The sequence below is a fragment of the Frieseomelitta varia genome, unplaced genomic scaffold, assembly GCF_011392965.1.
Source record: "Frieseomelitta varia isolate USP_RPSP 00005682 unplaced genomic scaffold, Fvar_1.2 scaffold_869, whole genome shotgun sequence".
Taxonomy (NCBI): domain Eukaryota; kingdom Metazoa; phylum Arthropoda; class Insecta; order Hymenoptera; family Apidae; genus Frieseomelitta; species Frieseomelitta varia.
The window spans coordinates 46,653-58,857 of NW_025110666.1; the positions used below are offsets into that span (position 1 = coordinate 46,653).

Sequence of the window (12,205 nt, forward strand, 5' to 3'; positions counted from 1 at the left end):
CTCCATATTATTTGAATCTTGCACGTACATAACATTTGAAACTTACGTACGGGGTGTTAATTTTTAAAAGTCGAGCATCTAAATTATTCCGGCTGCTATTAACCTCTTGTCTCTAATATGAGGAGATCGCATGTTTTTATTAATTTAACAATACGTAAGAAAAAAAAAACGGTAATAACGACGAAGATGGAAATCCATCACAGTAGCATTTAACACACGTCGAGAATTTTTTGCAGTATTTTAATGTAATATTTCCTCCATTTTAAGTACATTTAAGTAAAACAAAATGGGCAAAACAAATAATAAATTTATTACTTCTCAGTAATTTCTATCCAGTGATATCATACCGACGAGTTCAAAAAGAAAGCGACGAATTATTGTATACGGTTTGGTCACTCGTCATGGTCCGCAATCGGTTGCCAGCGCAAGTGGTTAGTATTAAGAAAAAAACGACTAAATGGGATTTGAATGGATTATCAAAAAAAAAAAAAAAAAAAATCCTGTGAAGATCATTTTGACAATTCTTTTGAAGATTATCGTACTTTTTTTTCCATCCATTTTTTATAATGCGATTGTAGTCATATCACGATCTTTTATTTTTTGATATATTTTTTCATATAGAACCGCTCACTTCTCGGTTGCGCCTTCAATACTGGAATTATACACTCTATATTAATGAAAATGACTCCTATACGATATATTTTCTCAACAATTGAATGGGAATCTCGAATAAGGGCCTGTGTTATATTTTTGTCGAAATTGAGTTAATTCCACAGTCTTTGGAGATTGTTTTAATGTATACTGATTGCAAATATTCCATCAGCAGACGATAATGAAAGAAAAGTAGCACTTGACGTGTTTGAAACTTATGGAAGGAGTTATCTCGGAATGTGGTAAGTGTCACCCTTAGCCGAGGTTATCGTTTAATTAACAGGTTTCATTGCTCACATTTACAAGAATTACCGGTTTTAGAATTCAAACGTGCTTGGAATGAAACAATTTCTACATTAAAGTCTCACGCAAATGGAATGGAGAGTTAATATTAAATTAATATTAAATTTGTGGCGATCCTTTCAAATTTAATCTTGTATAAGAAAATCACGAGTATCTTTTTCTTTTTTTTCCTTTTCGTTAATATCCAATGTATCTGATAATAAATTTCTTTTTTTTTTAACAATAGGATAAAATTTACAAAGAAATAGATATAAAGTCATATAAATTTTGAAGAAATATCATTTTATAATAAATAAATTTGCTTATCATTATTATGCTCTTATATTTGCATTACATGATTTCGTTGTAACAATTATTGATTTTCAAATTTCAAATTAAATTGAAAAAAATTGATACGGATTTAATAGTAACCTATTTAGAAAGAGCTAGAAATTTTTCAAAATGAAAAACTTTTAATATTTCATAATATTAAAATTTTATATTTGATACTTTCAGTTGATGATTCAAACAAATTTAAAAACTTAATATTAATTTGCATTTAGTATTTATTTTAATCATGCAAATTTTTAGAAAGGTTATTTTATGATAATACTTCAGAAAGTAGTTACGGTTAATTGAAACTAATTGAAAAATAAGATAAAGAACGCGATAATGTAAAAATTATCGACAGAGGTGAAGCATGATGGAAAATGAAACCGTTTTCCTAGTTACGTTCCATAAAAAACCAATGACTCGAAAAGAAAAGTCATTTGTCACGAAACTCGAGTATCGGCTCTCAAACGTGTGGACGGATATTGTAAAAAAAAATCTAAAGACATTGCCATAAGAATTTTTTTAACCGCAGGGCAAAATTTTTCAATCCTATTGCTAGAAAAAAAGGACTCTTGAAGACGTACATATTTACGATCGTGAATTGGAACGTAAAGCGTTTCTAAGTTTCCTTCTCACAAATTTCACGTTGTTCACGTTGTTTGTTATTTTCGTTCCTCTATCTTCGTCAAATAAAAAATTACACTCGTTTTATGGTATAATCGTATAATGGTATAATCGAGTAGGAAGTGATTCTGCATGGAAAAATGAATGGAAAGAGGAAAGAAAGAATAAAATTTTTTCATTAAAGCCTTCGTTTTCGAGAAAATCGAGTCTGAAAATTTATCTAGTGTAGCAAAGCAATTTTTAACGAAAAATATTCAAAGCTTATTTTCTTGAAAATGACGCCTCGAACGAAAGGAGTTTATTTATTTTTGCGCATCTTCGCGGTGAAGATCCGCGCCAGTCCAGTACGAAATTAATTAAATTCAAGCATACCCTGTAAAACTTTAAATTCGATTTTCACGAAAACAAAAGTTTTAATGAAAAAATTTTATTTTTTCTTTTCGACTTAGTTTTTTTTTTTGTTCACTTAGAATTTACTCGATTGTACCATTAATTATTATGAGACACGAATCAAGTTTATTTTTTTTTATAAAATTCTATAAAGAACAAAATTATTATATATCATATAATAGTTATAATATATAATATTTATAATATATAATATTTTTATTTTATAAAGAATAAAATTATTATATATTATATAATAGTTATAATACATAATATTTTTATATTATATTATTTCTATAATTTATATTATTTTATATTATAATTTTATATTTAATATTATAATATATAATATTTTCTTTATAAAACTTTATAAAACTTTTGTATGTACATGATCCATATGAATTTTAAATTTTATGTAATTGTGAACAGAGAATGAATTTTAAATTTTATATAATTATGAACAGAGAATTGTTTACCACGACCTTTCTGTTGACAAATAATAGTAAGAAGAAAGTCTGCAGCGACATTTTTTGGAACGTGCTTTGTTCAGTATCGTTTCATTTTGCTTCATGAGATTTTTTCCATATATATATCGATTTTAGGGATATATGTGCGTACGTAGCTTGTGCCAGCTGCTACACGTATATATACGTCAATGTGAATTGATGCGTCCGATTCTTTGTGAAAACGTGTAAAGGATCGATAATTGCAAGCACGGCCAGGTATGCCAGCGTAGTTGAATCAGGGTTATGTAAAAATTACCTCTCCATATGCGAGGGTAGAAGGTTTGTTACGAGCTGTTAGTGCGACTGCCTAGCGTGAACGTGAAAGGGGACACGTGCTACCTTTGACCTGCCATAACTGTAATCGTGTTTAATGGCATTTCCGCAATATTAAATACATTATCACCTTTATCAATAGTAAAACTAATTGTTACAACTATATTTCTTTCACCTTAATGCTTTACGACCGTTCGAAACTTTCTTCATTGGATCGACGTGACATTTTTTACGATTTGACATGCAAGAACTTACAAACGTATCATGAAGATAAACGAGCGAATTTTTGGTGGGGAAAATCTCGAAATGTTTGAAACTTGGATAAATAAATAGCAAGAATATTTCTCTTCGTTATTTGCTGCGCCATTTTTATGAAATACCGGATGTTGTTGCCTGTTTAATCATATCATTTTGAAAACTGCACGCAAATGAAAGATACGAATTCCGTTTTTTTGTTGTTGTTATGTTTAGCTTCTATCGATATATTCATATTCACATATTTTTATGTTTTAGCAAATAATTCGTTTAGATATTCTCATAATCTGATCTAGTATTAATATTAATATTTATATTATAACACATTAGAGAAACACAATTAAAGAAATAATTTGAACAAAGCAATATATTTTTTATTTTATTAATATGCATTATTTACAATAATAGTTAAGACAAAATTCATCATAAAAGGTATTCATAGAATGTAACATTATAACATAATTAAATTATATCATAAAGTTCAATAAGATTTTCGTAATTGAAAGACTATCTCTGTAACGCTTTTTAGTGATCGTGTTTTTTAAAGTTGGCCACTTTTTTCGCAAGAGAGCGATATCTTTCTAAATATTATGTTTCGTCAAATGGAAAAAATTCGTGAGAAGTCTTGTTTGATTTTGAAAATATGTAAAATATGTGCAATTGTTATTATACAAGGTATGCTAAATTTAAATGTTTGGTAGCATATAGAGAATCGATATGTATCGATATATTAAGAAAAAATGGTTTAGAGATTTGCTCGTATTTGCTCCATTTTAGAGAAAATCGAGAAAAAGGGAACAAAATGGCTTTTATTTTCTCATTTATTTAATAAGTTTATTCGATGCCAATCGACTCAAGAGAAACAACTGACATACCAAGTGCATCAAACATCATTAGAATAATATCTAGCTGCAATCAGTTGTACATATTGCTGCAAGAAGCCAGTTGTTTCTTCATTAAATATGTAGATATATGACAACAGATGATAAAATAGATGATAACAGGAATAAGTGTGAATAAATAAGCGAATAGTCATGCAAATAAATAAATGAAAAAATATGAAACTTTCTTGTTTTTTCTTCATGATTTTCTACAAAATGGAGCGAAAACGAGCAAATCTCTGAAGAACTTTTCTCCTTAGTTTATCAGTCATCAATTTCCTATATGCTCCAGAAGTTTCAATATTTAAAATCGAGATACCTTGTACATGTAGTTCGGTTTAGAAAGAAATATGCAATAGCGTCTTATAATTTAATGTTTTTCTTATGATATTTTATATTTATGTTTTGTCCATATATGTATATAGGACACTAACGCGAATAATAAAAACGAACACAAAATAAAATTAATAATATAGCACATTTTTTTAAATATTGCTTATGCATCATAATAATAATTAATTACTCTTTTTTATTGTTAGATTTAATATACGTAAGCTAAATCTTTGAAAATCCATTTTATATTTTTATTTAACTATTTATCAGTCATGTAAATAGATATATTGGCAATATATTTCATAAAAATGAGATTAAAAAATATGGTATAAAGAGAAAGTATAAAATTGCAAACGAGAACAATATATATCAATATTATAATACCTATTTTATAACAATGAATAATCTCTGAAAATTTGATTTACAGATTTAAAGAATTCGCAGTAAAAAATATTGATTTTACAAATCGACCGAACTTTTTTCTACATTTGGATACTTTAACAAGTAAAGTAAGCTGTTTTAACCGTGGCAATGTTAATAAAAGAATTCAGGGCACAAGTTGGCTAATGAGTCGAAGATGGTAATTCCCAAAATGATTTTTCGCCTTCTCTGCTCGGGGCTTTCGTTTCTTTTTCATTCTCGTGGTACCGTGCTAAAAGCTAATGGTCGCTAACGCTGGCTTTACGCTCGCTTTTTTTTCCCTTTTTCACCCATTTTCGCTTCCTCCACACGCAGCTCATCTGCAAACAGAATTCTCATCTGAACAAACTTTGAGAAATAAAATACCGTTTCGTGGCCCACCGTCGGAAATAATTTCACGTAATTTCTGATTGCGCCAGTCAAACAACGATTCGTTTTTAATAAAATTGTCGACGTTTGCGAAAGGATTTTTACGCATTACATACGAATCATTACATTAGTTTACTTCTTCGTCAAAATGAACCGTTATAATTTAAAAATAAATTATTGTCATATTGTTGGTATCATTGTAATTGGTATTAATAATACATTATTATAAACATATCCAAAACAAAAATGTCTGGAATTGAAGAAAAAATAATGAAACATCAACAGACTGTTCCAAGATAATAAGGGTGATATTTCAACGTTAATTTTGCAAAAGGAAAAAGTTTCATTATCGAAATTAGAACGTATTTTTAAAGGATATTCTTCACGCGGTGTTAATTGTATGTGATTATTTTTCACGATGTTACGAAATTACAATACTACAGTATATTAACAAAAGAAAAAAAGAAGAAAGTTTTGGTTTGGATGTTTAACAGCTAAAACGGAGCTCCGTGAAAACTAAAAGGACGTGTACCTTGTTAGTGAAGGTATATTCGCAGTCCTCCATTTTCTCAACACTCTCTGGCTTTAATGCACCTTCCGACTGAAGCGAAAGCACGAGCCGCGCATACCCCAACGAAGATCTGTTTGTGAGGCCATTAGGGATCAGCCAGGATCATAAATTCATTGATATATTTACTGTGTAAACGCAGCCAACATACTGCGCAACGCCTTTGTAACGAGCTGTCTTAACCCTCGTAACCGCTCGACTCGAATAATTCTTCGCCTTTCCTGATTGTTTTTAATCGTACTGAAATGATGATGGCACCGCGCATTTGAACTTCTGCAAATGTTACTCAGCAGTGTCGGAAGCTCGCTAAATACGTATGACGTGTGCGATGATAGAAATTCTAAGATGGTTTCTGACGCGGCTGTAATATTCTTATAAATGTTGTAATAAATTATCATTAGACTGCAGATTTTTATGCGAATATTCATATTTCTATAAATAAAATTTGGAAGAAAGAAATTGGATAAAAAATTGTTTTCTGTTAATCATTATTAATTATTATACAGAATATTGCGCTTTGGATATTTTATATTCTTTTGCACATTGCATGTATTTTATGCAGTTTTGCATCTTCGAATTTCTTATAAATATTACTATATTATATTAAATCTTATACTAAGTTTTAAAAAATTATTTATAAAAAATGGTATATGAGTATTGAATAATACTTTATTTAAACTATTTAAAATTAAACACGTGCTATTTTTATTTAAAAAATAATATGTATTAAATATGTTTTTAGAATTGTCATATACAAAAATGATAAAAACTTGAATTTCAAATTTAATATAAAAGCTATGCGATGAAATACGCTTGAAAAATCCTTATATTTTTGTAGTTGCTTCTAAACATTGGTTCAATACGTCATACAAAAAGATTCAAAATTTATATTTTGAATTTAGAAAGCAATTTTCATGTACATTGTAAACTTAAAAAAATAGAAAGTATAAAAATTTATGTGGCACTAAAATAGAAAATAGAATTAAAAAAAAGTATAAAGTATAAAAATTCACATAAACACTGAATTCTGTTATAAATTTACTTAATATTCTTTTAAGAAATAAAATATTTAAGGGTTCAGTATAAAATAATATACGAAATTTCTTTTTTAGATTTTTGAAAAAAATTTGAAATTCAGTATCCCACAGTATTCATTAAAAATTTATTTTTCTTAATAAAATATTTTCAAAATTTTTAACCTTATAAGAATAATGTATTTGAATCCTTAAACTTCAATTTTTATACGAGAAACCTTTTACTACATATTTCTATTATATTGAGTATTTGTATTATAATAAAATACACTATCCTCTAATATTTGCTATATTCGAAGTGTTCATTGTTTCTTAAAATTATTGTTAATTAATAAATTATTATTAATATTCGTAATAATTTGAAATAGGTATTCATAATGCTTCAAACAATACTGTTGTACCTTTTGTTTGAATTAAGATAAATCCTAATTAAAATAAAACATTTATGTATTTATGATATAAACATTCAATATCTAATGAAAAATAAATGTAATTATTAAGGATTAAATTTAATAGTTCGTTAAATTTAATTAAACAGCAACATTCTCGTTCTCTGGATTGACAAGTTTTTATTAATTTTGAAATCAAATGGATTATTTCCATGTATGTCGATCTATTCGTAAAAAAAGATGGCTTAGAATGCTGGCTTAAAATGTTCAAGGAACTTGAATCGAAGCGTTCGAGCATTCACGTTTGGATATCCGAAAAACGCCAATATTTGAGGCGAGCAGATTTCGCTACTTTTTTAATTAATATTTTCAGTGCTGGAAATAGCTGGAATTAATCTGCCGGAGGGTCGAGGTCTGCGAATCCCGTCGACGCACAATTTCTGGAAACAGCGGAGGGTGAATTATTTTTCCGCTTAATCCATCTTCTGCTTTTCTATCTCGGTAGCAACGAGCTTTGCATTCGTGTTCGTGTTCGAACGGCGGTCGGGAGTTTTTTGATTAAAAAGTATCGGGCGATGAAAATTGGCGATTCCGTTGGTGCACACAATTTTTTACATGCCACTTCGTGTTACACGTGATACACGTGAAAAGTCGGGATTTCCGCTTTTTGTGGAAAGTTAAAATTTCGGCGGATTTAGAGGAGATAATAATATGACCGATTAAAGGAGCGGATTTGTTTTCCTTGGAGATTTCAAAGTGGTAGTGGCTGTGACGGAGGAGCGTTTACTGTGTAAATTTACATCGCAAACGTGCCGATGAATTTACGAGACTCCTACGTTCCTCTTTCTTGTGTTTACAAATAGACGATACTACCCTATCGACCGATCAAATGTAGACCATGTGTCCGTTGGAGGAATGCGTGTCATGTAAGTCTTGTAAAAAATATTTTTGGAGCTACTGCAGTGGCTCGTTCGGAATTTATAGCGTACAGTATGCTATGAGTAAGAATAGCTCGATTTATGGTAGTTGTTCAATGCCACAGAAAGGTGTAAACGCGGTATTTAGAATAATTGCGCGCGATTTTTTGTTACTTTTATAATTGTTACTTAACAAAATTTTTCAATGACATTCGTATAGTAATACATGGATCGAAAAGAAAAAAAAAATTAATAGTGATTAGTAAATAATTTTGAAAATAGGTGTAATATGCGTTCTAATATCATATAATATAACTTCAACAAGAATTAAATTGTTCTATTATATTTATTTATTAAATTAACTCAAAAATCATTTTTGTTTATCTATATTAACTATATTAGCTGTGCGTAATAAAATTTATTTTATAAAACGTAAATGTGTATTTTTTTAAAGAATATATAAAGTTCCTATGACAACAAGTTATTATTTTTATTCAAGTTTTATCGAGTTACATTGTATTTGTAACTTTAATCACATACGTCAAATTCGATTAATATAAATCATCTTAACCATGCACTTACAGTTAGATTGAAATAACATCTCTCATACATGACTTCGGATCAAAAGTGTATTTGTGGATTAAATTCCATCCTAAGTGATTAAAAATGATTTTCATTGTCAAAAACTTCAATCAATGAAACACTGTAATTATAATATTGTAATTATATTGTAATGATCAGACTCTTCCACCAACTAAAGATTTTGACAGTGGAAGAACATTTGCATAGCACAAATTGTTTAACGAGAAGTGACCTATACTGATTGACTTCTGAGCCTCCATAATTGCATTTTTTTACAAGAGGCTTAATTGAATTTAAAGATTTGAGGTCATCAAATTTTACTCTATTGGATTCTTATTTATGAAAAAGATGACAATGTAAACAATAACGTAAATTTTTTTATAGCTGAAAGGAAGAATTATGCAGACTTAATTAATCGCACAATTAATTAAGAAAGTTATAATATCATCCATCTTCATTCTTAGCAATGCTACTTTTATTAATTCGGTCAGTAAATGTAACTCACAAAATTCTTAATAAGTGCGTAAGTTTCTTTGAACAAATTGCATTCTTTATTCTTAGTTTTATTTTTGTATTTTATTTTTCGTTCGTATTTTGTATACGATCTGTTTGAAACTCGCTAATCCTGCTTTATATACAGTATATTGAATGCTGCATATACAGTATATTGAAGTTTATATCTCATAGAGTGCTTATTGTAATTAATTGCTTAAACTATACGAATATATCTCCTCCCTCTTAACTAAGTTGAAATAATGAAAGTGGAGGGATGGAAAGAGAGAGAGAGAGAGAGAGAGAGAGAGAGAGAGAGACATTTAATGTTATGTTAATAACATATACATTTAATATTATGTTTATAATCGCATACGATTCAACTAAATCATTCCATCATTATACAAACTGACTTTAATTTTGGCAATATTTGAAGTGTTGCGAAATTATTATTACCTGCAAAATGTTTCAAAACGAAATTTATTTCTTTATAATAATATATATTTTATGATATATAATTTATTTTACATATAATTTGTTATAATAATTAAATGATTATTATTAACTAATTTTTTTTCATATTCTTATTGTATCATATCATATTCTATATTGATTTATCATCAATATAAGCGCATATTTTTATGTAGCATTTGTCTAAACTGACTAGTGAACGTTACCCGGTAGATACTAATTTTAATTTATTTTCGTGAAATACAAAAAATAAAAATTAATATAAGATTATCTGTAACTTACATTATAACATTATATCAATATAAATAAGTAAACATTATTTTTGATTAATATCTGAACGAAGAGAGAAATGATTATGGCCGTTTCAATAATTTGAAGAGATTTCAATAATTGTTTAAAAGGTAAAAAAGGAACGATACAAGTTTTTTACCGATTTTTCCTAAAAGATCTTTGAATTAATGATCTGGATTTATTCCAGTATTTTTCACGGAAAAGGAACGGCCTTTGTAACAAAAGCAAAATAAGATGATGTACCAGAATTTCTCTAGATTTGTTCAATAGTATTTCCTTGATCGTATTTTCCTGAAGCCGAATGAAAAGATGGCTGCCCCGTAAATCCCAGGTCGGTAGTTTGTCTCCAACTGAAGAAAGTGTTCGTTTCTTTGGGATATTAGGGTAGAACGAAATCACAGCCGGAATCTCCGGCGACCTGTGAAATTGGAAAAACCAGGTAAACGTTCGGCGACACCAAGCTTCACAGAGAAACCGTTTGGATGAGGGTTACTGATTTATTTCCGGCTATAATAAGGTGCCCACCAGAACTAGCAAAATCAGATAATAAACCATCGTTGGTTAAAGAAAAGTCTGAACAGTCAACAGATTTGTCCCAATTAGAGCTACCGATCACCGAAACGATATTCTTTCAAGATAACGTGTTCTCATTTTTTAGTGTTTGTCCTCGTTTTGCAGTAATATGACTCATCGGTGAAGAGTGTATATTTTTATACAGAGTGGAGACTATTTCAATGGTCTATAGAGACTATATATATAACTCCATTGTTTCTAGAGACACATGCAGATAAACTTATGCAGTTAATAAAAGTTATTCGATACTAAAAGGACCATGATATGGAAGTAATTTTTTTTTTTGTAGGAAAGGTTTCGAAGAGTTCAACGTCACTTTTTTTAAATAATATATTTTCTTATCCAATAATCAGCTAAATATTCTGTATAAAAAAGTATTGCCTTATGTAGGTTGAAAAATTATTAGTTTAGAAGATATTTTAATTTTAATTCTGTCGTATGAAAAATAACATATGTTTTCGATTTCTTATATTCACACTGTCAAATATTTCATGCATTAATTTTCTAAAATTAAAATATCTCCTAAACTAATAACTTTCCGACGTATATAAGTTAATATTTTTTTTTTTTTTTTTTATAGAAAACGAGCTACATCAATTAATGAATCAAAAAATATATTATTATATTTAGAAAAAGTACAGATGATCTTGAAATCTTCGAAATCTTTCCATCTACTAAAAAAATCATTGCTGGCCTTAAAAAAATATTATGGCCTAAAAAATATTCTCTTTTAACGAAATTTATCTATGTCTTCAAATAACTTTTAACGAAAATTTTATTTAGGTAATTTCATTAAATGTTTTTTTAAATTTGTATATGTAATAAATAAGATGTTCACGGTGTAACGTTACTTTCACAAGTGGTAAATTTGTCAAAAAGACGAAATTTTACAATTTTTTATGTTCAATACGATGGATAAAATAAATATTTTTACTATTTAGTGAATTTTATGTAAAATTAAATATTATACAAAATGAAATTCGAGATGAAAAATTAAGTATACCTATGTTTTGAAGATTTTAGTTAAAAAAATTCAATTATTTTTGACATTAAAAGTTGCATGTTCCTTCATCTTTAATACTATTTCAATGATACATAAATATTTTTATGTTATACATAATACCCTTCTTCTTGTGCAGAATCCATAGTATATTTAAAAAATTCAAGCTTTCTTATTACGTAGGGTTATGTAATACATAAATTCGTTTGTATTATCAATAATGAAATTAATCTGTATTATATAGTTGATTTACAAATGAATTAAGTAACTTCGAAAGTTTCGTTTCTATCAAAAAATTGCATGTATATAACGCGTGTATTCCTATGTTTTTTGAATTATATAATTGTATTGAAATTATAACATTCTAATGTTAATGATAGAATAAATTCAATATTTCAATAAATTCATGAATCATAAGTCCAATATTTTTTGTAATAATAAATGATTCTTTCGATATTTTAAATATTGTATATTATATTTTCAGTTTCATATTATATTTGAAACATCTATTTACAATTATAAATAACATTCATCTATATCATTAATGTTCCTTTGTTAATGTCAATGGATTATG

General features: G+C 28.0%; 1 long non-coding RNA gene across 1 annotated transcript; it reads right to left on the minus strand.

Moving 5' to 3' along the window:
- Window positions 1-5,225: 5,225 nt before the first annotated feature.
- On the minus strand, window positions 5,226-5,955 carry LOC122536744. The gene is made up of 2 exons (XR_006308464.1): window positions 5,847-5,955; window positions 5,226-5,265 (listed from the first exon to the last, which is right to left on the minus strand). It is a non-coding gene; the product is annotated as an uncharacterized LOC122536744 (long non-coding RNA).
- Between the last annotated feature and the right edge of the window lie 6,250 nt (window positions 5,956-12,205).